The sequence below is a fragment of the Cygnus atratus genome, chromosome 14 (genome assembly GCF_013377495.2).
Source record: "Cygnus atratus isolate AKBS03 ecotype Queensland, Australia chromosome 14, CAtr_DNAZoo_HiC_assembly, whole genome shotgun sequence".
NCBI classification, from domain to species: domain Eukaryota; kingdom Metazoa; phylum Chordata; class Aves; order Anseriformes; family Anatidae; genus Cygnus; species Cygnus atratus.
The window spans coordinates 18243478-18270843 of NC_066375.1; the positions used below are offsets into that span (position 1 = coordinate 18243478).

Below are 27366 nucleotides of genomic sequence, written 5' to 3' on the forward strand. Positions count from 1 at the left end.
ATCAAAACCCAAGTTTGTTCCTTTTCTTTTCAATAACTTTTTTTTCATTTTGGCTGTTGGTGTTCTAGGAAGAGGCATTAATTTGGCAGGATAGCATCTTCTTTTTAATCCCTGGACATTGTCACCTACTCCAATTTAACAGAGAGCAGAAAACAGCTTTCTCTCCTAACAGCTGTAACTAATTTAGATTTTTACTTTTCTCTGTGGATCCTCAGTCAAAGTGCAAGTTTTGCTACAGTCAGTATTGTGTTTATTTACATTTACTTCAGTTCTGGGAGAATGAGGAGGTTTGGTTGGGTTTGGTTTTCCCCAGGAAAGGAGTCCTCCAAAGTAGAGGAGCCAAAAGCATTAGCTAAGTGATTAGTCAGAATTGCTACTGACCAGTGTCTCCGTTATGGAGCAAACTTGTGGACATGCTCACATGCTTTTGTACAGCTGACTTCTCTCAGATGCATTCTTTCAGCCCTCTCTCATTGGTGATGCACTCTTGCAGCTTCTCCCCTCCCCTCATCTCAGCAGTTGCAAATATGCCAATATTAATTGATTTTAATTATTGCAGTACTCTTGAGCATATGAGTAGTGTAACTGCCAGGAGTTGTAAAGGTAAGTAAAGTAACTCCTTTATGTGTTTTAATGCCTTTCCCTTTAATATATCCAGTTGGCTTCTATCAGGGACAAGGTGTTCAGGAAGATGGATTTTTGGACTGATCAGATATGTTAGTTCTTTTACTTTCATGTAATGTGAAAAATAATTCATGGTTTCATCACATAGCAAATGAACGTTTTCCATTTTCTTTCTATTTGCTAAAGATAAAGCCAAAATGTTGCTAATATGTAGAAAAATATTGTTCTTGATTGTTTTTTTCCCTCTTATTTGAGGGAAGGGTTTGAGGTGAATCCATTTTTTTTTCTTTTGTAATTTTCTGTAACTAAAACCACTGTGAAAATGTAGTCATTTCAGATTTGTAAAAAGCAGGGTTGTACTATACAAAAGTGCTTGGGAGTACTGTGAAGTGTAAAACCAAGAACACCAAAAAGAAAACTATTTCATACATTTGAAACACAGATTTGTGCTTGATAGATAGAAATGAATTGTTTCACAAAGCATCTTCTTTTTATTTGCAAGTGAAATGTATGTGGGTGACAGAAGTTTCATAGTTATGATGTGAAATCCAGAAGCCTTTAAAACGTGCTTTGAACAAGGAAACCTTTGCAACTCAGAAAGATACAGCAGGCAGACGTTATTTTGTAAATTGTGTGTGTTGGCCAAATGATTTTAGTGACCTTTGTGTTGCCCAGTTTATGTGTATGACTAGGCCATATACCCACAGTTAATTGTGCCTACGCTGATCAGCAGCTTCTAATTAGAGAGAGAAATGAAATGGCTGTATCTCCTGATGTACCTAGGCAAAGTGATTAACTCACGTCCCTGAGTGGGACTCTGGAAAATCAAACTGTATGCCTGTTTTTCTAATTGTTGATCTGGCTGAGTGACAGGCAAGAAAAAGGTCTAATCTTTCTTGCCCTTATTTCTTACGTTGTAACTAAACTGAAAATGGAGATGTTTTTAACCTTTGGTTTAGAAGATTAAACTACTGTTCAATAAGTCGAACTTCTGCCACCTCCTTTTTCTCTGTTATCACTTAGTCACCTTGAAGGCAGTCAGTTCTTGTACAAGAAGTTCTAGTCTTAGTGTGATAACTGACATTGTAAAATTGCTTGGGAAAATACTATTGCTGAAATAAATGGTGAACTTCTTTTTCTGTTATCCTTTGCGCAAGCAAATACCTGCTAACCCACTAATCTGTGTCTGCATCAGGGAAACCTGCGCTCAGTAAAGACAAAGTTTGTTTACATTCCTGGGAACGTCAGCTTTTTACAATTCTATCTCCATGTGAAATTTCCTTTAGAGAAGTTCTGAAATAAGCTGCTACCAAAATGGGGCCTTGCAAAAAGTTACAGCCTTTAAAATGAAAATTATTGGATTGTAAATGTTTAGGATGTGAAAGGAAATTGACATAAGAAGTGTTTTGTTCATTAAAATTCTAAACCTGTGCAAGTATTTATTAGAAATCTTTACCCACTTTCCTGATGACTATATATGAAAGCTCATACTTTTTAATTTGTTTGCTGGCAAAACCACCCCTTTTATTATGATTTTAAGATATGATGTTATACATTTGATGTTATTAAAGAAAACTCTGGTACATGTTGATGAACTAGAAAATGGATATAAATGGTGTCACCTTTAACAAATGCTTTCCACCATAAAAAGCAATAGCTACACGGTTGATGCAATCAAGCTTTTCCAATATAATGGTGTTTTTAGCAAGATCTGAGGGTCTAAAATTGACAGAGCTGTAATTAAAGTTCTGCATGCTGATCTACTGTGGTATGCACACCACTCTGTTATTAAGTCTGCTCTACCACAAAGCCAAAGAAATACACTCCGAAATGCATCTTTTTAAATTGGGTATATTTATTCCAAAACAGGGATATGAGCACTCAGCTTCTTCACTGAGTGTGACTGGAGTCAGCAAGCAAAAGAATGTACATAAAAAGTTTTAATTGTTTCATCTGTCAGCCTACTAAAGTGATCATTCACCTGTGGTTTGTTTATTTATTTATTTATTTATTTATTTATAAAGCTCTGATTAATGTGGTTTCAAGGCCTGTTAACTTAGATTTCGGTGTCTGTTTAGTTTCTCCTGAATCAGCAGTGATTCCCTAAGCAGAACTTTTGTATTAAATAAAAAGAGAATTTCAGGACAACAGCCTTTGAGGTGTTTAATGGCTTAGGCTTGTAAAGAAAAACAAAGTAGTTAAAAAGTTTTGGAATATGGTGTTTAACAGAAGACAATTATATGAGAGATGGTATAATATATTATGATGTTAATGTAATTTACATTACTATGCAACTGTATCGTTTGTAACACATACTAAATCATGCCATGCAGGTTATTCTATTTGAAACTTAAAGGACAGTGATAAGGCTCAGTGCCTTATGTAAGAAATATTTGTATACAAGTAAGGTGAAAAAATAAGTTGATAATTATCTGAGGATAATGTTATGAGGCATGTATGTTGTATACACTTTTTAATTTTGTTTTCAAGGATCTCCAGAAGACACAAAGAACTTTATCTGAACTTCATATACCTGCATTAAAGTGTAGAATGGAAGATGGCATTTTACAGTTCATCAGTAAGGCAGGTATAAGTTTAATTTTAAGACAGAAAAGGCTTTCAGTGTAAAAAAAACTATACTTACATATTTTTTTTCCTTAGTTTCCAGAGGCTCTTCACCTTTGGGATCTAGAAGAAAATAGTGCTTACAGTTTGGTAAGGTTTCTTTATCTCATCTTTCTACAAATTTCTATCCTGCTGTCTCATTCCCTAGCTTGCAGAAACATAATTTTTCTACTATGCCTGTTTCCTTATTCAGCATAGATAATCATTTTATTTACAGTCATCTAACTTCATTTATATTAGGAATTAAGAAAATGTACCTCCAGGCTGTCTTCTCTCTAGCTAGAACAAAAAAGCAGACTAGCTTCAGCTCCTAATGAATCATTCCTCGTTTGGGGAAATACACAGAGCAGTTCACTAAAATTCCATTAAAATATTAGATATCTGTTAACACTGCAAGTGCAAGTGTAATATGTTTAAATGCAGAATGGAAGACAGGGTGGGTATATGAAAAATGAATGAGCACTTACAAAAATTATTGTGCTCATTTCAAGAACTCTAAAGGTTACTCTGGAAGAATTCCAAATGTTATGACCACACGCACCCCTTAATTTTCAATACTGTGGCCTGTCATAGTCGTGAACTAATACCAGGGAAACTCAGTGTCACAATAGTACCATTGTATCCTGAGCATGGTATCACCACAGATTCCTCTGCATGGTTGTTTTTGCTCCAAGTTTGTCATTTCAATGTTATTTCTAATTTGTTCTATATTTTTCTAAACTGTCTAGTTAATATCTATTTTTAAGATTTAAAGATTATTTTTAGCTAAACAAATTTGTGAAATATCATTTCTACATTTTTCCCCAACTGTAAGCATCAAACCAGTTACTTATATTTCTATGCATTCATTTATAGCTTTTTCCTTCATAATAAATACTACAGTTATGTAATTACTCTAATTGAAACTCTCCTGGATGCACTGCTAAGACTTAAGCTTGCCTTTCCATACAGTGATGACTTTTTTCTTTTAGAATTGGATACTTAGTCTTTTGTTCAAGTTCGAGCCTTTGACCAGATAGTGAAAGGTTATAATTTAAACAATAACAAAATGCTGCCATTCTCTTTCCCAGTCCCTTACAGCTGCTTAGAAAAAATTTGATGACTGTCAGAGAGGGGAAGTGAAGGGACAGAGTGCTGATGAGTTAGGGAAAAAAATGGTTTGTGTAATAAAATTGAGTTTGATGAATTTCCTTACTGAAAATACAATGAAGAAAAAGTATTTTTCTGGAATTTTGACATGTTTAGGTCAAAAATACCAAACAGATTTCTTTCTGTCTGCCCTATCAATGGCAAGTATCTATTCCCTTTTCATCAAACTTTTTTTTGCAGTTTCTCTTGGATTAAAAGGGATAATATAAGGTGAATAATGGAGTATGGGAAGGTGGGAATAATGGAGGTGGGAAGGCTCACCATGTAGCTTGCCAGAATCCAACAAAATGGAGAGACAGAATGTGAAGACTGGATCAGATTAGAATTTACAGACAAAACATTTGCATAGAAGAAAGTGAATTTTAATCTTCATTTGTGATTTTGGGCAAGGAAAGTGGAAAGTTTATGGTAATATATTGCTGAAATACTGAGGGTCAACACCAGAGAGTTCTGAGAAGAAAACTTATGAATCACAAAAGGTAGTTGTCATTTCTTACCAGTGGGTACCAAAGTGCCTACTATTTATACTATATATATATACTTGTACTATATGTATATATATACATACTATATATATATATGTAAAAGCCCAGGAATCTTTGGCTTTGAAAAAATGTAGTAAAAATGTTCATATTGATGTGAGGGGAGAGTGAATGTGAATGAATGCAGGGTTACCAAATACCATCAGGAAAAAGGCTCTAGAAGTGCTGCGTTGCTAACATCGAAAGTAGGAGGTGATTGGGATCCTAGCACATGTCTACCTGCAATTTCTCAGGAAGACCAGCTCTGAAACAGAGATAGTGACTAAAGCCTCGTTACTCGCCAGGGTGGGACAAAATAGGGAGATAAATATCTGCTGGCTCTTAAGGGGTACATCCAAAACCAGTGTGCTCCTGATAAGAATCCTGCAGGTGTGGGGTGGGGCTTGAAACTGGTGCCCTTTGTCCTCCTTGTCACTGGCAGCAATCCCGAACACAGCACCGGCTGGAGATGTCATAGTGCCTGCGTGCTCGGCAGAGTGCTGCCACCTGTCGCAGTGCTTGTGGGCGTGAGAGTGTGCCCCCAGTGAGTGTCTCATCTTGGAGACTGAAATCAGATTTATTTAAAAATAAATGAATTCTTCCTTCATATGATGAATGTCATAGAGGTGGATTGTTTCTAAGTTGTGATGTTATTTCCTGCTGGGCAAGTTGGCTGTCACTATGTCTGTGGGAGTTTTTAAGGCGTGACAGCGGTGGCCGTGTCACAATGGGCAACGTGTCACAATGGGCAACCGGTGGGCTTAAAAAGGGCGGCGGGGCTGGGGCAGGCCCAAAGCTGGGAGCAGGCCCCTGAGGTGAGGGAGGGAAGGGAAGGGAAGGGAAGGGAAGGGAAGGGAAGGGAAGGGAAGGGAAGGGAAGGGAAGGGAAGGGAAGGGGAGAAGTGTTACATCCCTTCAAGGGATGGGCCCTGAAGGGATGTGACACCCCATTCCTTTGGTCCCTCAGCTGGCTGTGAAGGAGCTATGGGGACTGACACCTCTGCCTGTGGCTGCAAACTCACCTCATCACTCGGCCCCTCAGGGTCACTGGAGGAGCATCTGCTGAGGCCATGGTTTGGGGAGTGCTCATCGTCAACTGGCGTTGTGTCCACCACGTCTACCACATCGTGTCCAGACATGCGGGAGGAGGGTGAGTGAGAGCAAAGTAACCACACAGCTGCCTGGCGAGGAGCAAGGGGTCACCGCAGGAAACGAGGTAAGTGGAGTAGTCTGCCCCAGCCCAGGCTTCGGCCAGGCTTGTGGCACGGGCCACATCTTCTCATGTAGGAAATTTGTCCCTGTAATACTCATACACTGAATAACAGGGAATGTTCAAAGTTTGTTCAAGGAAAACAGTCAGGTTTAATTAATTCAACACATGAGAACAAAAATTATGAAATAATCTTCTGCATATTCTTTGTTTTGGAGACAAGATTTGCTTGCAATATTGAAAACATGGTTTATTTAATGCAGGACCTTAGTATTTTTACGTGACAGTTTAACCAAACATGCTAAAGTTGGAAATGGAAAGGTTTCAAATAATTAAGTTTAATTACTTAAGCATCATTTAATCAAAATAATCTTCCATGATAGTAATTATCATTGTCAGTCCTTTTCTCACACATACTTAAATATTTCATATATTAATATCAACCTTGATTACTGTACTTACTGAGAGCTACAAGCTGCTGCATTGCAGCTGCTGAGGTAGTGCTATCTGAACAGCTTGAAATGAGCTCATTTGGATACTGGAAGCCAGTGAAATGCTGGAAGCATGATGGTTTGTATGGGTTAATATAACCTATTAAGTAGCATGATAAATTAGTCTCTGTGGAGTTTTGTGCTATCACAGTTTGCTTCCGGAACCTGAGGTAGAGTGTTTCAAGCGTCTTGGCTGGAGAGCTGCAATGATAATGTGTCTCATTAATTCCAAGTCTGGAATAATTCCTCAAGAATTAGCACAGCTATTTAGCTGAAAAGACAAAACAAACAATTGTAGTGAGGAAGCCATTCAGTTTTGCTCAGATTCTTAGGGAAGATTGCCGAAGCTGCTCTCAGACAGCACAGCTGAGCCACATGTTCAAAACAGGCAATTTTTGTTTTATGATAACTACTCCTACATCTCCTAGCTTTGATCCCACTCTGAGCCCCACATCTGGAATGCAGCATGGCTTCAAGGCTCTGAGACCTTCAGAAAGGACTCCCAGTGTCCCTGGGTAGCACAGGAGAAAAAAAAAAATCTGGTCTTGGTAATACTGTTCCAAATAATTATTAAAATGGCATAGGGATACCAGTTATTATGGTTTAAAGTTTGGCCTACTGACAATCAAGATTTTATATTATTATTTTCCAATGTGAAAAGAAACTCAGCACAAGTGGGGACTGAGCAGTATAGCAGAGTGATATACATATACAGGAGCGTTAGTCACTTTTGACTTTATTCTGTGTCTATAAAAGACACAGATGTTCATAAGCAGTTTGGGAGCATAAGACTTACATTTAAGGTGAAAAACAAAACAAAACAAAAAACAGCACAGCTATAGCTTCATCCCTTTTTGATGCAAAAATGAATCCCCAAACTTTACTAGACTAAACTGGAGTTTGGGCCTGAGGCATAATTAAGTATTCAACATGTTCCTTAAACATGTAAAAGTGAAAGCTCTATTTAACCTCACCATCTCAGGTAATGTATTTATTTGTCACTGCATTAAATACCCAAAGATGGAAGATCTGTCTTAGTAAACACTCCTGAAAGACTATGGTCAGCAAGGGTGATGGGACCAATATGAAATTTAGTCCTGGCTATTTCTCTGTAGATAATAATAATAAACACTGTCTTTCTCTCAGGTATCACATAATAAAAGCTTGTAAAAGTTGAGGTTATTAGTGAGCTAAGTTATCTATATTGGTATTAGGGTAAGTTAATTCTTGCTGTGATAACACAGAACACTTACAGGCTACTGATGTCAACAAAATAATCTTGTATGAAAACAGAGTCTGAACAACTTGTATTCTCATTATTAAAAAATTGCAGAAATATCTGGTGTGCCATGCTTGGTTCTGAAAGTTTCCTCAGAACCTCTCAGAACCCAATCTGCTTCATGGCACTGGCTGTCTGTTATTTTGACTTGTTCTATCTTCAGTGCATAAATGAACTGGTTCCCTGATCAAAAGTTAACCTCCCGTTCCACAGAGACGATAATGAATCTGAATTTTTCACACAAATCTGATTTTGTGTGAACTGTTCAGTAATCTTTATTCACATGATTTTATCTAATCATAGTTCTAGATCATTCACAAATTGTTAGAAATGCTACCAAATGTTTTACTGAACCATCTTCTTGGTGCCTGATGTGGTCCATTGACCATACGGATGTTCAGTGGCAATAATCAAGTGGCATTTTTGTCAGTAAGGGAAAAGTAAAGGTAAAATTCTGAGATTATTGTTTCAAGCAGAACTTAAGATACAGCATCATTTCTACCAGTCTGCAGCTCAGGATGACTTTCATTGTACTGAGCATGCTCTGACTCTGTTTTGCTCCTCAAAGCATTAATAGCTCAGCATGAGATATTCTTCTTCCTGTTATCCTTCAGATCCAGTGTTTGGTAGCGTTTTGTCCTGCAGTCTCCATAACAGGAAACAGATTTGACTGTTTTGGACTTTTATTGGAATTTAAATGTCTTCAGTTGATCAAGTTTGTTTATGAAGTACTTTCACAACTATAACCTTCTTTTATGGTGACTTCTTTATTTTACCTATGTGAGAATATTCTTTATGTTTTGTGTGTCTCTTTTCAAATCCCAAACCACATGTCACAATACCACAACAATGTTTTTTCATATCTAAACATAAAGTTAACAAAAATTGTTGTTTAGCTTGCTGCTAATATACCTGTTTAACGAGACATTTCTTTAAATGAAGTACCGGCTTACTGCTTGGAGGCAATACAAGTATAGTCAGGACTACTATAGTGTAACGTTAACCAAACTATCTTAAACACCAGAAAACATCATTTTCTGTTATCAGAGACCATATAAATATGCATTAATTTTAAGCCTCAACACTAAATTATCAATTTTTTCAGCTATGATTTCCCAGCTAATGAGCAAAATCAATTTTGATCATACTCTTACAAAAATAGTTCATGTTTAAGTAAGCACTAAAACACTCTGTTTTCTGTTATTTTTTTTTTTTTAGCTGTGAAAAGTGACAAAAGCAGCTCTGTTTCTTGAGTAGATTGCAATTCTTGAGTAGATTTTCCCTTTCTTAAATCTGCGCTCACAGAGGCACAAACAGCAGCGCTCCCTGGCTCAGCTCTGGGCAGCGGCGGGTCCCTTTGGAGCCGGCTGTAACTTATCTAACATGGAGCAGCTGCTGGACTCTGTTCACAGAGGCCACCCCTGCAGCCCCCAGCTACCCAAACATCGCCACATAAACCCCATACACATGAAGAGAGTGAGTTAGTGACAGCAAAGCAGAGGTTGTTGTTTGCTGAAGTTGTCAGTGATTGCATATACATGGAAACACCAAAAAGGGCTTCTTGGGTTGCTAAAGCTCAAATGCTTGTGACACAGATAGATTTTAAGATGGGGAACAGGGAATCCTGGACACTACCAAGATGCTCAAGGAATAGGGATTGCTGACATTTCAGCAGAGAAGGAGACCATGAGGGAAGCAGCTGGCATCTGCCTTGGTGCAGAACAAGCTTTTCCTCTTCTGGCTGAGAAACAGTGAGCTCAGTTCCTCAGCTAGGAGCTGTAGCAGACTAGTTTACATCCACTCTGATTTTTTTATTTTTATTTTATTTTATTTTATTTTATTTTTTATTTTATTTTTTGAGGATATGCCCAACTCCCCTCCCCTTCTCTTTACTATTCTGCAATTAATCAATATTTGAACCAGCACTAAATCCCCGGGGGGGCAGTTAAACCTGCATTCCACTCTGTCTTAGCAGCTTTACCAGGTTAGTACTTGATTTCAAGAGATTCTCATAAAAATATTGCAATAAAAGGATGCAGTCATTCAACAGAGAAGGAAGACTGTACAGTAATTTCCTTGGAGAAGCTTTTTATATTAGAGCTGTCAAGATTCATTGGCATGAATGGAATGATGGTGGCTCAGGTATCCACTAGATGGGAATAGTAATAGTAGGAGCAAAACAAATTATGCCACTCTTCTCCTTTGTGTGTGTTTTAAAGAAACTGGGAGGAAATAAAATAACGCATACATCCTGAAACAGTCATGCTTCTGGGGATGGCTGAGTTTAGGAAACTTAGATGCTTTTCATCTCTTCCCAGTATGTATTATGATCAACAAATCCAGAATTAATAGTGGTTCAGAGAAAACAAATACCTGAAGTAATTATCCTACCTATTCCATGACTGTATTTTCTATTTTGTTCTTGTTTTGTATGTAGTTTTTGTACTGTTTGCATTCTAGTTCACTTCCAGTCTCTAGAAAGAAACATGTCTTTAACGTTCAGAAAAAGGGAAGCTGAAAAATATATACACACCCAAAAGATTCATTCCTGCACCAAAAATCCTTGTCGATTCCAGTCACGTTAGGCCCCTTTTAGATGTGGAAGGGCTGTCACTCACTCTGCACTGTAGCCTGGCATTTCAAAGCTTCTTGCTCGCCTCTTGACATCTCTCACTCTGTTTGACTTGTTCAGCTTTATTTCCTTCACAATAACATGTGGCCCTGAGGAACTCATTCTTTTCTTACCTATACTCAACTTAAGCCATTTAACTCCTGGTTTTCAGTGGAATCTGCTTCATATTTTTTTTTTCTCAGCGATGAAGCATTATTTTCACATTGGAAGACTTGAATATTTAAATAATACTAAAAGTCTTGATGCATGTTATTTAAACAAACAAACAAACAAAAACAACCCCAAGCAAGTAGGATTCTTTCAGTTTTCCCTGCAATGCGATATTAAATGGGAAGTCTTATTGTGCAACCTTATTTAGAATATGCTAATGAAGATTAATTCTCTGGTAAAATACACAATTTCCAAATTATCAGGCAGAAGCTTCCTGTATGAGGTGGTTTGTTTTCTTTTACATTTTAAATTAAAATGTAACTGGAACTTGTTCAAAACTGACTGAAGTTGAAGACTCTCTGCCCAGCAATAACTTAATTAAAAAACAAATTAAAAATAAGAAAAAAATGGGAGACTTTTAGAATATGAAACTAGCTAGTATGAGAAGTTCACCTAATCTCAGCCTAGATATTGAATCACTGCTTTTCTGAACAATCTTTATGAATTTTGATGCCATTATAGTCTTGCAAACACACTAGTAATCACCAGATTGGTAGCGCAAACTGTTATTTCCAAGTCACATATGGTTTGTTGCGCTTACCAACATTTATCAGGTTGTAGAGAATAAAAGTGAATTGCTATCCAAGCAATTAAGAAGTAAATTCTTCTAAAAGCCCATAAGTAAATTATTCTAAAAGCCCACGACCAGCCTGTTACTCTTCCATCTGAACAAAGAGGAGCTAAAGTTCCTCTCCTGCACAGATAAGGAGGGGTGGTTTCCCAGGAGGTCTCATTACACTGGATTTATTCAGTATTAGTCATATATATTCCTTAAGCAGATCTTTTGCTGGATGTAGAAATGTCAGTGACAATAGACATAGCAAAGCAGGGGAGATTTCAGCAATAGCGTGCCTATTTAATTAATCTTGGTCGGTGCTCCAGAACTGCATATCTGCTGGGGTAATAATAAGATTAAGAACAGAGTTTTTGTGTAGAAAATACCCATCCACAAATGCAGAGTCTAATGTAGTATAACTAGACTCTGAAAATCCTGTAAATATAATGATAATTTAACCACTATGGAAGTAAACATAGGAAGATAATGATTTTGTGCCATCGGCTCCCATTTTTGGATATGAAATAATACTCTATTTTAGATAGTTCTGTTAATCCAAGAGAACACCACGGCGCACACAGATGCAAACATGTATGGTAGATAAAGTATTTGTGTGGTATTAATGCCTACCTAGAAGGCCCATCTGACACAGACACTGTGCTCTGCCAGGATTCATATAAACAAAATTTTAGAAATGATCTCTCTTTCTTTACAAAAGAGGATGACCCTTGTTCTTTGAAGATGTCATCAAACATTAGTTATTATATAAAGGCAATGATCCTGTAGCAGTTTAAAAGCTAGTAATTGAAAAAGGAAGATTTCAATGCAGACTTCTTTGCTACAGGCAAGAGACTGCAAACTCCATTCATTCATGCTGTGCCCACCTCAACAAGATTTCTGGCTTTCTATAGTTGAGGTAGTGGTTCTTTAACACACAGCTGGGAAGCTACCAGAAGTGATTTGAATCAATTAGTCTGCCTTTCTGTATGAGATATTTGAATTTCATGCACTAGTTTCTGAACTAAATGCAATCTATGATTTATTTGGACTGAATTATTGTACCCTACACTGATTTTGGAGTCCCTTGAGTAGTTTACTGAGGAGGTTAACAGATTGTAACAGATTGTAAACAGATTATTCATGACTGAAAATGAACTAGTAATACTACATTTAACTGCATCATCCAGTGATACCTATCGGTATAATATATTCCAATTACTATTATGTTTAATGCCTCGCTAATCTTGCATGGAACATCATGTTCTGTTCTGATAACCTCATCTTAAGAAAGATGTAACAAAAGTTGTGTTGGGTGGAGGAAGACACTGAAAGATTAGAGCTGATTACAAGAGATTGTAGTTACTTAAAAGTAAATGAATGGCACAGAGCTTACATTAGAAAACTTTCACAATTGTCTCCTGTGCCATTGAAGACAACATGGTGAACTGACTCTCAAGTAGGGATTTAGGGTATGGAAACAAGATTTTTCTTATTTTGGAATGAACCACAAAGCTGAGCTTTGAGCTGAAAGGAAGGACACTTGGATTTTTATATTTTCCATGTACAATTTTTTTTTGGTTAAATTGCTTACTGGTGTGTTAGAGAGGTGAAGTCTTTTTATGTCCTTTTTCAAGATGCTGCATGTGGACATAGACATTTATGTACACATATTGTGACTCTTGGCATTTATTGGGTAAGACCATTTGGGTCAGCATATCTACATTCACAGCAAAACTGCAGTGGGCAGAAAGGAAAGCAAAGGTACCTGCCCTGCATTGCTCTGGCTGCATTATATAAGTGTGGTCCCTCAGCTTGGAGCTGCTCTAAATTTTATCAGCTGTGCAAGCCCTTGCACACCAAGTAGCTTTTCATTTTCCTTTTTACCCAGTATGTGCGAGAGTTCAAGCATGAAGTATAGAGTTCAAGCGTGGTTCTGTGTCACCTGGGTATTCACTCTACAAGGCAGAGAAAATCCAGTCATCAAATTTAGCCATTAAGGATGTTTTGCAGAAGTGTGACAAGGGAGCATGACCATTTTAACTTTTCAATGAGCAAGTATAAAAAATTTCTGGTTGTATCATCTAGTATTCTCACGATTTTGAAGTCTAAAACATATTCTAATATTACTTATTGTATTTCTTCATTAGACAGAAGGATGATGCTCTCCTTTAACAACTATACTTCAGAATGATTTTAAGACCTCTGTCACCTTGCTAAGATAATAAAAATATATAGGAACAAAAAAGTCATGCATAGACAAAGTTCTTGTACTCTACTCTGAGCAAACCAAGAAGTGAAAATAGAACAAAATAGATTTATCTCAAGCAAAAGGATCAATAGTCCTGTGATTATCCCCTTTTCTTTCTCACTGTTCAGCCTCAATTGAATTCTGTTAGCAGGAAGAGCTGAAGTGCTTTTATGCATATAGACAATAAAGTGTACAGGTGCTGGCCTGTAAGGACAAACGATGGTTGTTTGCTTATGATGCTCTGAAATGGTATCCCCTAGGCTTAGGCAGGCAGTGCTGACAAACTGGTTTGAGCTGGAACTTCTACTTACTGTGTCCATAGAACCAATTAGCAAGTAATGCTCAGGGATGAAAACAGAGGGCTTTCGTCCTCTTGTGGGTCAGTAATTGTCCAAAAGAGATAAATGTGTTTAATTTTGTCCCTGAAGCCTGTGACAATGATATTATGGTATTAGAGGCCATTTCTCTCTTACATTGAATTAATAAATAAAAATCACTTTAAAACAGGATGAAAAGGCTACGCTACGTGGTTTAAATACCTTCTGATTTCAGTTGGGTATGGCTGTGTCCCAAATTAAAGAACTGCTTTTCATTCAGTACCTCTACTGTTTGATGATGAAGCCTCATGGACTGCATCTCAATTGCTTCTATTACAGTGTGCTGGCTAGGCCGATGTTTCTTGTGGATTGGCACCATCCAACACTTCAATAGGAGTGATTAGGGTCCAGATTCTCAAAACCGCTCAGAATGCTGTGGGCTCTAATTGTCCCTCTGGGTGCTTTTGAAAGCCTGGTTTCAGTATGCAATTCTGGCTGCTTTCTTTCTGCACCTCCCTCCACTCGCTGAGCTGTGAAGGCCTATGGAGTGGAAGCATTTTTTTTGTTGTTTTGTTTTTTTTAATCAGGACTAGGATGAACTTTGCTGGTGACACTAATGATGTTTCAGGGGGAATCTTCCCCCCTCTCTACTTTTAAGATGATGCTAGTGTAGCATTGACTTGCTTTAAGAGAGAAGACAGAGCTTCAGGTGATGTTTGCACTGTAAAGCACTGAGAATATCTGTCAGAATATATTTGACACGAGCAATCCCTGTAGCTGAGTTAAAGAAAGAACAGTGTAGGGAATGGCAGGCCGGTAAACTGAAGACTGTTTAAGTGTTTCCAGCTGAGAGTTAATATTAGCTGAGAATCTAGTGCCATGAAAGACTGGCAAAATGCAACATGTAGAGCAACATAAGATAACACTTAATTCAGCGAGGTCTGAATTCAGACATTTTCTGATCTAGAAGCATTCTGTCACTCTAAGAATATAAACCACTAGAGTGATGAAGCAGCAGTGGAGAAGCATAAAATGTTAAGATGTATGCTTGGAAGAAAATTCTATTCTAGAAAATTCTATTGCGCTCTAGCTATTACTGAACGAGTTGCAATTATGAGAAAGGGTGAACTAACTGAAGAATCTTGCAAGATACATGTATATATTCTGTCTTCTCTAAAGGTGACACATTCTTTACTGCAAGTAGGGCTACTAGGTTTCAATACCACATTTCTCCTTGTAGAATAAATTCTCCCTTTCCTAAGAACAGAAATTATGATGTGGAGCATGAAACTTCTTTTGCCTGAAAATAACAGTGTTTGTCGATTTATTAAAGATAAATAAAATGATATTACCTTTTTCATTTGCACAGAATCATTTATTTATTTATTTATTTTATTTTGACTATGGTAACGAGCAACTTACAGACCAAGTCTTACAACTCCAGAAAGAAGATATTATTTACTAATATATTTAATAACACAGTCAGATGTATTTTTGATGTTCCAGAACTGAAACAATCCTTAAACTTGAGCACCTGCTTAAGAAAGAGTGCTATCAATCTCTGCTCTGGTATTAATTTGGAGGAAAAAAAAGCCTTTCAGAATGGTCAAGTAGATACTTGTAACCAAGTATTGATGATCTCTAAATGCTTTTGAAAATAATCAAGCAAAAAAGGCCCCTAAAGGGCTTTTCTAAGCAGGAAATTATGTCCTTATTTAAAATAGCGGCTCAAATATGCTTGTGTTGCTCCTGCACAGAGAGAATTAAGACAGAACTGTCATGATACATGTGACTATCTGGTCAAAATATTTGATTCCGTGACCAGATCTTTGCATGACCGTGGTTTAATCTATTCCTGTCAAAAGTCTAAGATATGAAGAGGGTCTCCTTACAAAAGCTGCCTGTTGCAGTCAGAATCTGTTGTAATGAACTCCAAGAACTTGTAACACTGGTCATCTTTCCTATCTGTAAGTGAGATGTACTAACATCTTTTTCTTATTTGATACCTGTGAAAGGGTTTTGTCTCATGTGAAACCAAAAATGGATGGCATCTTGTATTGGTGATTCCAGCTGTCGTGCTTTGCCTGTTGCTGGAAGAATATCAGTTTTCCCCAGTGTATTCATCTCAGAGCATTTTCAAGGAGAATAAAATACTCTAAGAGTAAGCAAACTACAGTTATAGTTTAGAGAAATGTTCTCAAGACAACTAAGGAATGGAAGATGGAAAACGTAATGCATTCTTATAGAGATTGTTACCAGAAACATGAGGTTTTAGTAATCAAGTAGTGGACAGGAGAGCGCAGTTTTCCCTTTTTTAGTCTGGCAATTCAATTCCATGAGGACTCACTGAGTGCCAGATGGAGCTACTGTGATTTTATAGCATCTGAGGAACAAGTCCTGTTGGTTTACAGTCAGACACTGTTTCAGTGGGGGTGCTCAGCCTTGAAATCATCCCTCAATTCATGTGCTTATTAATTAAGAACACTTTTGAGAATGTCTTCTTCATTGTGGCAGCTCCGCTGGTCAGGGAAGTGCTCTCTCTTCAGCAATATCTCCCTTCCTCAGAAAGATGGGATGAAAAAGCTTTAGATTAAAACTGCTTTTGTTTTCTTGCTCTGTCTTCAATGCCCAAAGTGAAAACTGCCTTTGATTACTGGACAAGACTTTTTAGATAGAAAGAGCCCTGGAGCTGGCAGCTGAAAGGCACCTGAGTTGCTGTGTGCCTTTGCCAAGATACACCTGCTTTTAAAATCTCAGTCCCCTCTAAAAGAGCAGGATAGGGGGCAGGCCTTTTATCTCCTTGTTAGGCATTATCATTAAGTTGCCATAAAAGCTCCCAGTGTGCACAGGTTTGCTCTCAATGTCCAAGAAGGTGCCCTTTTTAAATTCTATTTATTTATTTTTTATTCCCTGTGACATGATATAACTTTCTGTGATAGAAAAATGCATAGAAAATGGCTCAAAGACTGTCTGGAGAGGAGAGCCTGGAGATGGCCCTGGATGACTACTCAGCAAATGGGAGAACTGGCTGTACAGCACTTCTCAGGAAATGATCAGGTTGAAAATTAAGCAGCCAAATAGCATGATAGCCGTGGAGCCAGCCAGAGAAAGAGCCAGGCTTGTGGGCCACAAACAGTATGTAAATTCAATGAGAACATCCAGCATTCATCTTTTAAATTTTTTTTTCTGCTCTGTCTATCAAGATTTCTTTCTTACTCATCTTCATTTAATAGGAAAGGCCTTAGAAATGTTGCAGTGTAAAAACCAAGAGACCTTCAGTCCGATGGCAATTAAATGTTCATTAGCAAATCTGTATATTGTCCTAATTCAGTGTTGCCACGCATGAGCAGAAAGTAAATGTATCATATGGCTTGTTCTGACTGTGTTAAAAAGAAATGTCAGATCTACTTTTGAAGTTATTTTTTCTCATCAGGTTTTGAGTACAAATGAAATATTATGCTTAGCTGCAACACTTGAGAAGCAGGTTACTACAGGATCTAGAACTGAGGAGTGAAGTTAATAAAAATTGACTTAGTTTATCAAGTTCATCAGTCTAGCTGGTAAGGTTAGCATGTAGTAAATGGAGGGGAATGTTACAGGAGTCATGATATGCAGAATTCCTGATTGTGGAAATGCTTAGTGTGCGCTTTGCATGGCATGTAATTCACTTTGCTATTGGTATTGCTATTGGTTATTGGTAGTGAGCAATAGCCAGGAAAGGGATTAGTGCATGGGCAGCACCACAGTCTCACTGATCTCTGCTCTGAATCATACATCATCTACCCAATATTCACTAAAGATTATGTCTAAAGAGGCAATGTACCCTGCCAATATTTAAAACATGCAGGAAAGACAGAATTCTCAGTAGCAGTGGGCTTCCTGATGTTTTAATTTATATGCATCAAGTAAGCAAGCACTAGCACTGAAATGTAATGGCAGCAGTGGAATATGCTGTTCTGGAAATAAATCCCTTGCAGTGACCATTAGGCCCACATGGTCTTCAAGCAGTCTGTATGCAGTTGTGCAGGGAAACAGATGTTGTGAACTGTAGAAATCCCAAGCACTTCATCTGCTTCTCTTTAAGGCATTACAAAGAAATTGATGCAGACTACAAAGATCAGTGCTTCAGCATTTCTGCTATATCCAGGTCTTTGGCATAATTAAATCACTGAGGCTCCATTTTTGCCATGAAGCTAGGGCAATTGCCTTTACTTTATATTGCCTTCGCACCACATATAAAGGAAGTCAATGAATGTAAAGTAGCATAATAGATTTGATTGGTGATTACATCACCAATATACAGTATAGGCATAAAATATGAATCGCACCAGCGTGATCTGTATTCCTCAGTTTTCAAGATGCCTTGCTGCATGAAGGAAATAGAAATGTTGCAGAAAAAGTGCCAACCTGAATAGGAAATAAAGATGTGAAAAAATTAGGAAAACATGGAACGAGTGGAGAAAATAGAAGATTCTTTTAAATGGATGTTAATCCATGTAAATTTGTGTAGGAAAAGACTAGGTTAAAAAAAAAAAAAGAAAAAAAAAGTTCCTTGCTATGTATAGGTTATTTGAAAAACTCCAGCAGACATTGGCATATATGAAATTGACTTAAGAGAATATTGACTTGGCTTAATTTACTTGGCTTAATTTACTTGTGTTATATCTGTAATTGAAATGGGGATGATGAACTTCACATGCTAATTCCCCAAGGGGCCCATAGCAAAAGCAATTATTCAGTTTTGAAATTATACGTTAATGTAAATTTTTAGCACTGCCTTCAGATGACATTGGTTGATAATTATCTGTTTCATATAATACAAGTGTAAAAGCATAACTAAAAATATAATCATCACTGTTCTTCTGTTACGTTTTTTAGAACTTCTCCAGATAAAATGTTTTAATATAAATATCTGAAAGTTTAAAAGAATTTAAAATAATTTTCAAAGATCCTAGTTTTAGCCTGAAATTGTGGAAACTCATGTCAAATAATTATCATCCTGAGGCATCCTAAATAGAAAATCGGGATTTTTGCAGATTGTTAGTTTGTGTTGCTTGAGTTGCAAACAGGCATTGCTGCTAAAATATGGAACGATGACCAATGTCTGGAATGTGCTGATAAGTCTTCAGTATTTTTACAATTTTTACATTATGTTACTGCTTAGAATGTTAACTGAGTTTAAAAACAAATTATAATTAAATGTACCTTTGTGGGTGTTTTATGAAAAGTTTACTTGATGAACATATATCAGAAGTAAATGCAGAAAAGCAGAATAACCTAATTTGTCAATTCCAGTTAGTGGGTCATGAAGGCAGCCCTTTATCTCTGAGCACTTGCATTCACAAACACAAATGAAACTTTTATCTCTGTATCTTCTCAGTTAGGAAGAGCTCCTTGCTCTCTGTAGGCTGTCTTATTTTTGGCCATCGCAGAGCTGCCCACTGCTGCTGAGAGCCATGGGAGCTGTGGTGGTACCGAGTCAAAGGCTGAGGCTTTACTGAGCATTAGGTGGGAATGGAAGGTGCGGAGCCATGGCCAATGCTGCCAAGTCGGGTGGCAGATGGCATCAATGCATGTGTCCTTGCTATTAGTCTCTTTTTAAAGGGAAAGGGGAAGAACAATAAAACTAGACATTTGTATGCTATAAAAATATATCTAAACTGACCACACTTTCTGCGTTTGTAAGATACCATACACTTTGCTCATGCAGCACATAAATAATCGACTTCTGTCAGCTGTCATAATACAGTGTCATGGCAATACAGGTGGTTTGTCCAGGGACTTAGAGACACTAAGTTGAATACTGGAAGGGCTGGAAGGAGAGACAAGTCATTCTTTAAATACTCTGAAATGCTGTCATTTTGTCAACTTGTTTGTTACAAGTTCATACTGTCAGCACCTATGAAAAGATGGGAATTGAACTCCGCCACACAATTTAACACAATTTGTCTGAAGGCAATGTGACTTCCCAAAGCCCTGCAAGAGGCAAACGTTTCTCATCTTTTACTCATACATTGACATCCTAGTGGTGGAGCTTGTTCTTTGTTAATATTGAAACAGAGTGTTTAAACAATTTTGAAGTAATGAGAGTGTGAAATTTTTCTCAGTGAAGCCTCTTTCTTCTTAGAAATGTTTTTATATGGCTTCTCTTTTTCTGCAGGTGAACTTTTGATTTTCTGTGGAGTGGTTGCATTCAGTGGTATTCTCCATTTCCTAGGAGAATGCAATCATATTCTAATATTCTTATAATTGTCCTCATCATTTTTTTTTTTCTTACTGGGAACTTCCTGGAAGTATCTGTCAAAACTCGTACTTTCAGATCTTCTGAGGTCCAGGTTTTCCTTGAGAAGCCATCTATACATCTATAGTACCTATCCCATGATGCAGTTATAGTTAAAATCCAGTTGTTTCCCATGTTTCCATGGGAAATACACTATAATTTTGTTTAGTCTCTAGGGGCGATCAGGGCTAAAGATACTGAAAGCATCATTCCCACGGATTCATATACCGTAAGTTACTGATGATATTGAGAAAACCAAACAAAACTAAATGCATTTGAATTAAATTGAAAGATTTGGGGGCAGAAGAAATTATATCTGCCTTTGTTCCATTCCCACACATAAAGGAGAGGTGCTTCAGAACACACAATATTTTATGACCTTGTCTGAATGAGTCTGTATTTGAATTTCTTTTAAGTGGAAAACCCAAGCCCTCCTCCACGATGTCCAGAACAACATTTACTATCATCTTCCTATTGCAGAGTTGACAGCCAGAATTGACAGAACAGAGGCACTGTGCATACATAACATATAAAGCTCTTTCTTCACTTTTCAATGACCAAAGTACTTATACACTGATCTGAAATACGCCAAATTCTGGGACTGTTAGGTTTCTAGTTCTGTCCGGTCTTTGCTTTCTGTGCAGGCTGTCAAAATAAATGACAATAGCAGATTTCATGAAGATTTTCTCTGCTTAAATCTTGCTCTGGAAAATGTTTTCTCTCTTAAGATTGGTGTAAAATAGGAGCATATCAACCCATTTATAGGTTACCTGTGTGGTAGCTCAAAACAAAGAAAGTAAAATTAATTTGTTTTGAATTTTAACTTTTTAGACTAGCATGGTGTTAGCTGTTATCTTTAAATGCTTATCATAATAAATATTTCTTGCCTAATAATTCCTGATTGCACTTGACTTTTAGTTTTGCCTTTCCTGATTAGAAGGACAGCTTCATCAAGTCAAAAATAGGAGGCACAAACAAAATTATCATAAATTTAATTTCTTTAAGGGAAGGGAAGAAGTAGTGGGGGCTGGCAGGTGGAAGAGGGAGGAAAACCTGTGACTGTATTTGATGTTTGCAAAAAGAACTCAATTTTCCTGATATTTAATGCTTCTCAGGTTAGCACAATTTATGAATAGATTCCTGTTACTTGATGTCATAAAATTACTGTAAGTGTCTGAACATAATCCTGTTGTGGAACTGTATGAGCTGACAATGAGTTGAACTCCAGAAGGCTGGAAAGTCCCTGAAAGAACCCTCAAAGAAATTTGTCTTATACAAGGTATTCTACACTATAATAATACATCATAAATACAGGTAATTTTTTTTAAAGGATTTTTTAAGAGAAATTTTGGAGATAATAGAATGCATCGCATTATTTTCTATTGCTTTTCCTGCAAGAAAAACTTAACATTTGCTGTAAGCTTACCAACATAGCTGTTTTTGAGCTCCATGTATGAAAATTCTCTGTGTTCTTTTATTGTTTTGGTGGGTTGTCTGAACATATTGTAAAATGTGTGAGAACTAGAAAAAAAATATTTCATCAACCCCTCATGTGCTTGCCTACATATCCTTAAATGATTTTAAAAAATGAATTAAAATGGAGTCAATGCATTATCAACTGGTAGATTTTAAGGGACAAACTGCCAGTTTTGAGGAATCTTTAAAGTAAAAACAAAAACAAAAACTGTGTTTTTCCTTAGACTGTCAAAACCTGTTTTGAACAGACATTCAGATAAATCTTGCTCATATTAAGTGTCTAGGGTTATTTAACTAAAGTATATGGGCTATCCATTTGCCCTTTTCCAGCAATGGTCTAAAATACATGAAAAATACTTGCCTCCCACTCTTTTTCTGAACATTTTTTTTCTCCAACTGGAGGGAGAATTATCCAAAGAGAATAAATTAGTTCAGGGGGGAAAGAAAGCCCCCAGCCTCATTTATTATGGCACCTCAAAGTCAGTTGTGCATACTATTTTTCTGCAAGTTAATGAAACATATAATTAGAATTCTCTTTTTGATGGTTTTTGGGTTTTAAATATGTAGTGCATGCACTGTGCAAGCAGAACAGTTAAGTGGAACTGTATCACTGCTCAGAATTGGAGCAATTAGCATGCTAAGCAGCACACATACTTTTAGGTCGTTTCTCTTTCAAAGTGCTTGTATCCAAAGCTGTCTTTGATGATACACAGTGCTTTGGTTTGAAACTGTCTGAACTTTAAGATAGACAATAGTGACATTTTCATTTTCCTTTCTTCCTCTCCTATTATGAGAATGAAGAAACCAGAATATTTTATAAACAGACAACATAATTTGTCCTGCTTAATATTCTTACATTTTTATCATATTCAGCTAAGAAAATTTAATTTCTAAAACTTATGATGTAAAAGCTCCCTTGAATGCAATTATTATGCTATAAGGTTTTCATGTAAATGAATATGCTAAGGTAGTGCAGACTCTGAGAAACAGAAAGAATAAATACTATCCTGCAGCATCCCCTTGAAAACAGGGTATATGAGTAAAACAATACAGAGAGGTTCACAGACGTTTCCATATGTGCTTATAAAATAAGGATTCCCAAAAGTGGTTAAAAATGGCCATATTAAAATCCAGTCCTTTTGGAAACTAGAATCATTTCAAAAAGCATGACAAATTAAAGCAATTATCTTACACTCTGAAAAATTGCCATGATGACTATTACCATTGAAGAAAGAATCTGTATTAAGAATTACGTCTGCTTTGGCAAGGCTTTGAGGGTTGTATAAGCATCAGAAGATGCTTAAAACTTTGTGATCAGATAGATGACAGCAAGTAAAGCTTGACAGGAGATTGTGATATCTGTCCAGGTGCTGTCAGAATGGCTATAAAAGAAGTCTATCATTCAAGTAACCTAGGAAGATGGTAGATTGGAAGCAATGTTTTCATCTGAATCCCATCAGAATTAAATGAGATTAGAGAGGAGCAGAGGGCTAGAAAGAGCTTTGCGTGAAAGTGAATAATTGCTTTTGTGTAGGTGAAAGAGGCATGTTGTTGAGGAAGGGATATAAACAGAGTGCTGAGGTGACTGGTTTTGTGTGGGGACTTCTGACATTTATTCATTTATTTTGTTGAAAAGCTCTGGAGCAGTAGTGTATGAATAAAAAGATTGTATGGCTGCAACAGGTGAATGAGTTTAGTTGTGAAACCAGGTGTAATGGCTAATGGACCTGTAGAAGGAGGAATAACATGCTTAAGAAGCAGCTATGGAAGAAGATAGAGGGAGCAGAGGTTTCTGGTAAAGTCATAGTGAGAGTGGAGGGTTTGGGTTAATGCTCTTGACTTTTTTTCTGGGCTAAAATTCAGGCTTCCTCATAGGAGGACAGTAGGGTTTTAGGCACAGTTCAGTTGGTAACATTATCTATGTGTGTGTTACAAAATTGAATTTTATTTGGCTAAAAGGAGACTGGATTGCTGGGTTCATAAGCAAAACCCTTAAGTGCTACTGCTCAGCACCAGTGGAACTGGTAAATTCTCAGAAGAGGAAAAGATATTTCTAAAGCTCAGTTTAATTCTGTGCTGCATAATGAGGAATTTATGACAACATGAGGTGCAAGAACCTTTGGATCTGTAGCTGTGAAGTTTTGAAATGGATGGTAGGTCTAGTCCTGTAGCCAGCTGTTTATTAAGACAAACATTTATGTAGGTGTTCAGAATTAAGGTTGCAAGGAGATACCTAAGAAATTCAGAGTAAACTTAGCAAGTGATACTACAGAATGCTTCAATGTATTCTGATGCCACATGTTCCTATTCCAGTTGAGTTATGACTATTTTCTATTGTGTGATTTTAGAGGAGGAGAACCTAATCCAAATAATTAGAATGTATGTATACATAAAATACGGTTTTATTGTATTAGCAAATCTATATGGGGAAGGAGGCTTTTCCTGAAACTAGAAATGTTCTTTATTTCAATGCAAACTCAAAGCAGTCTTTGTCAATATCTGCTGCTGTAGACCTGCAGGTATTTCCCAGGAACTTGCAGTTGGTAGATGTAAGCTGCTTTTGCTAAATACCCAACAGTATGCCCAAGAGGATAGTCCCTTATTGTTTCACTTCTTTCAGTCTCAATTTTGATTAAATTTCCCAAGGAGTGGTACAGGGGAGGAAGGGAACAGACACTTGCCTGTAGTATTACTGTTCAGAGAAATGTTTTATTCAAAGCAATGCTTTTCGTCTTCTGACGAGAAAAATAATTAGAAATGGAAATCCAGTTTCTCTCTGATGCTTTACTTGGAGCCTCTCTACTGGAGAAATGGATATACAGAATGTAACCTGATCAGCAAACTGGAGACCAGGAAAATCACTAAAATTTTCTGGGTAGTTTAGAAGTTCCTTTTGAGCTATCTTTCTGAGGAAAACCTCCTGTTTTTCAAAAACAATATTCTGGTCAGTTAGGCAGCTTTTACTAGAAAAAAGGCAAGAAGAATAAAAGGAAGAAATGGAAAAATTAAGAACAATCACAATAGTGAAAAATACCAGTAAGAGTGTAGAATTTAGATCCCCCTTGCCTTGCTTGCTCGGCATAGACAGACAGACAGATGACATGTCTGTCCCATCAGGCAAAGACTGAAACGATACTGAAGGCAGCACGCTATCACCTGTTGCTCTTTTTTTGGCCATCCATCCCATTATGCCTCATGTATAAATAAGGAGGGCCAGATGGTAATCTCATATCGCTCTTCTGTTGTCTAGTTAGAGTTTGTAACTTCTTACGCAAATGGAAAACTTGGCTATAATGTTGTTCTTGTCCTCAGGAACTATCCTTTTTAATTTTAAAATACAGTTAGTACAGTTAGTTTGTAATCTTAATATACAGTTCGATGATAACCTTCTAGTGTCTGTATTGAAAAGGACTTAAGCCAAGTTGTAAAGGAAAGGAATCAGAAAGGACTTCCTTCACTCTCTTCCCGCCTTCCCAGTCTCTTAGATGCTTGCCATACTTGAACTGTGTCTGACTGGCCTTGACTAGCACTAAGGAAATGTTTGTTGAAACTTCAAGTGAGCATGTGTGTTCACAAGCTGATACGCTTGCCCAAGTAAGCCACGCTGCATTATGCTGTGCTGTAAAAAGAACCATAAATGAATGAATTGCTCCTTAACATGAAATGTGTTGGGCTGTTAAAAGCCATGAACTTTCCATATGTACTCACACATAACTTGGTGGCATTTTATGTGGATTTAGGAAAAAAAAATCCTATGTCAACCACATGGAGGGACAAGGCTTAACCCCTAGGCAGGAAAAGGAAAAGGGGCACTTGGAAGTGCTCAATGACTCCTCTATGGTCTCCCATCAGAAAGGATGGGTCTTGTGAGGATAGGTAACATGCTGCTGAGTGAGCTTTTAATGGTAAATGCAAGCTACAGCGGTAAGACCCAGTGTGTCTAGACATGTCAAGATGAGTCCCTAAGGGGGGTGGGGTTAAAAAAAAACAACAAACAAACACTTCTGATGGATGCCTGTATTCATCAGTCCTTGAAATATTCTTGCCTCTAATGTAGATTATAACTTCATCATAGGCATTCCACGAGACAGAGAATTTCATGGTTATTTTGGTATTTGACATTCCCTAGAGTGCATGCTCCTCAGAAACCATCCATCTAAAAATGATGCATGCTCTTAGTCCCTTATAGCAATTTCTTTGAAGAAATTGTTCCAATTCATAGTTTAACTTATTAAGTTAAAATTCTTAAATAGTAGTATTTCTTTTTATTCTTTCAGCAGAGAAGGTGGTATGTTTAGCTTTTTAGCTTCCCAAATTACCTTGTAATTGGTATTGATTGCAGTTGGCCATACAGATGTTGAAAGTATTTTGTGATCTGTGATGCATTTGACTGAAACTTCAAGATATAGGCTGTTCTTCAGCAATAGCTGTACTGGTGGCTTATGTTGCAGAGACCAACAGTTTTTGGACACATCTTTTTGTGATTGTTTGCCACTGTGGAGAAAGAACATGACCAGATCTTTGTCAGACAAGTAAATCTGTATTTAAATAAAAAAGTTTTGTTTCTCAAGAAAGGAGACTTTTTGGCAGAAACCCTTTCTGCTGTTTTGATTTCTATTGCTAAAATTTTGCATCTTTCAATATTATTCCTACAATGTGAATTAGCCCATTAAATCTTACTTTCTAGAGAATTAAATTCTACTTCTATTCAACAAATCAAAACTATATCAAGAATTTTTCTTTATTTTCTCATAATCTCAGTTCAAATATAGATAGCAGTGAGTAAACACAAGCAAAGATCTGTCATGTGGTACTCATTGCCTTTGGTCTATATATGAGATTCTAATTTCTTCACTTAATATTTTCTAAAATGAGCCAGAAAAAAGATTTTACTGGGCTTGCAGGGAGGTTGTGCTCCTTGAAATGTCATTATGCATTAGGTTTACCATTTGTCACAGCTCTAATTAAATACCCTCCATCATTAATGTATTTCCAATCATTGATCTACTTTTTTTTTATGTTTTGCCAGTTAAAGTATTTTATCATCCTTATTATTTTATCCTTGCCATTGAATAAAGTCACAGACCATCCCAAAATTACGTATCTCATTATTTATTTATTTTTTTTTAGTGTTGACATAGAGTACTAACCTCCATGGCTCCTCAGTAATAGTCCATTTTTGTTAAAAGTTGATTTTATTTTTTTAACTGGATATTATCCAAAATATCTTTGTCCTTCAACTCCTATTTCAAATGTCTCATCTAATTTTGTAGCCATCTACACTGAATGCCAACAAACACTTGGTAATTTTCAGTGGCTAAGTCCCTCGTAATCCTTCCTGTGTCATCTTAAATTATTTGAACTGCTGCTTAGCATTGTGTCATCAGCAATTTTGTACCTCTTTTCATTGATTCTATCAGCTAAATTGTTTCTATAGAGAGCATCAGGACATAGAATCGACTAGAAAAAGAGACCAGCTTAAGAGTGTTATCTAAACACTCATCCCTAAAGAGGATACACACAGGTTTACTAATGCCTTTGGTCCAGATTCACTGCAAATCTTAGTAGTGTTTCCAACCAAATGTTTTGAAGGACAGATGCAACTCAGTCATTCTTGAGAAATTTATCATTGTGATGTAGCAGTGATTAGACAATGGACCCAGTGTTTCAACATGCCTGTAATATGCAGCACGGTAACTCCTGTCACCTCTATTAACCTCTAGGTTAATATATCCGAGCAAATTATTTA

At 37.0% G+C, this 27366-nt stretch overlaps 1 long non-coding RNA gene across 2 annotated transcripts in view; it reads left to right on the plus strand.

Moving 5' to 3' along the window:
* Nucleotides 1-394: 394 nt before the first annotated feature.
* LOC118256740 (uncharacterized) overlaps nucleotides 395-27366 on the plus strand; it is a 96594-nt gene continuing 69622 nt past the window's right edge. The window contains exons 1-5 of one of the 2 annotated variants that reach the window (XR_007708856.1): nucleotides 395-476; nucleotides 560-603; nucleotides 3115-3211; nucleotides 3286-3339; nucleotides 5886-6134. This is a non-coding gene — a long non-coding RNA (uncharacterized LOC118256740). The other variant, XR_004781314.2, reaches the window with a different exon arrangement.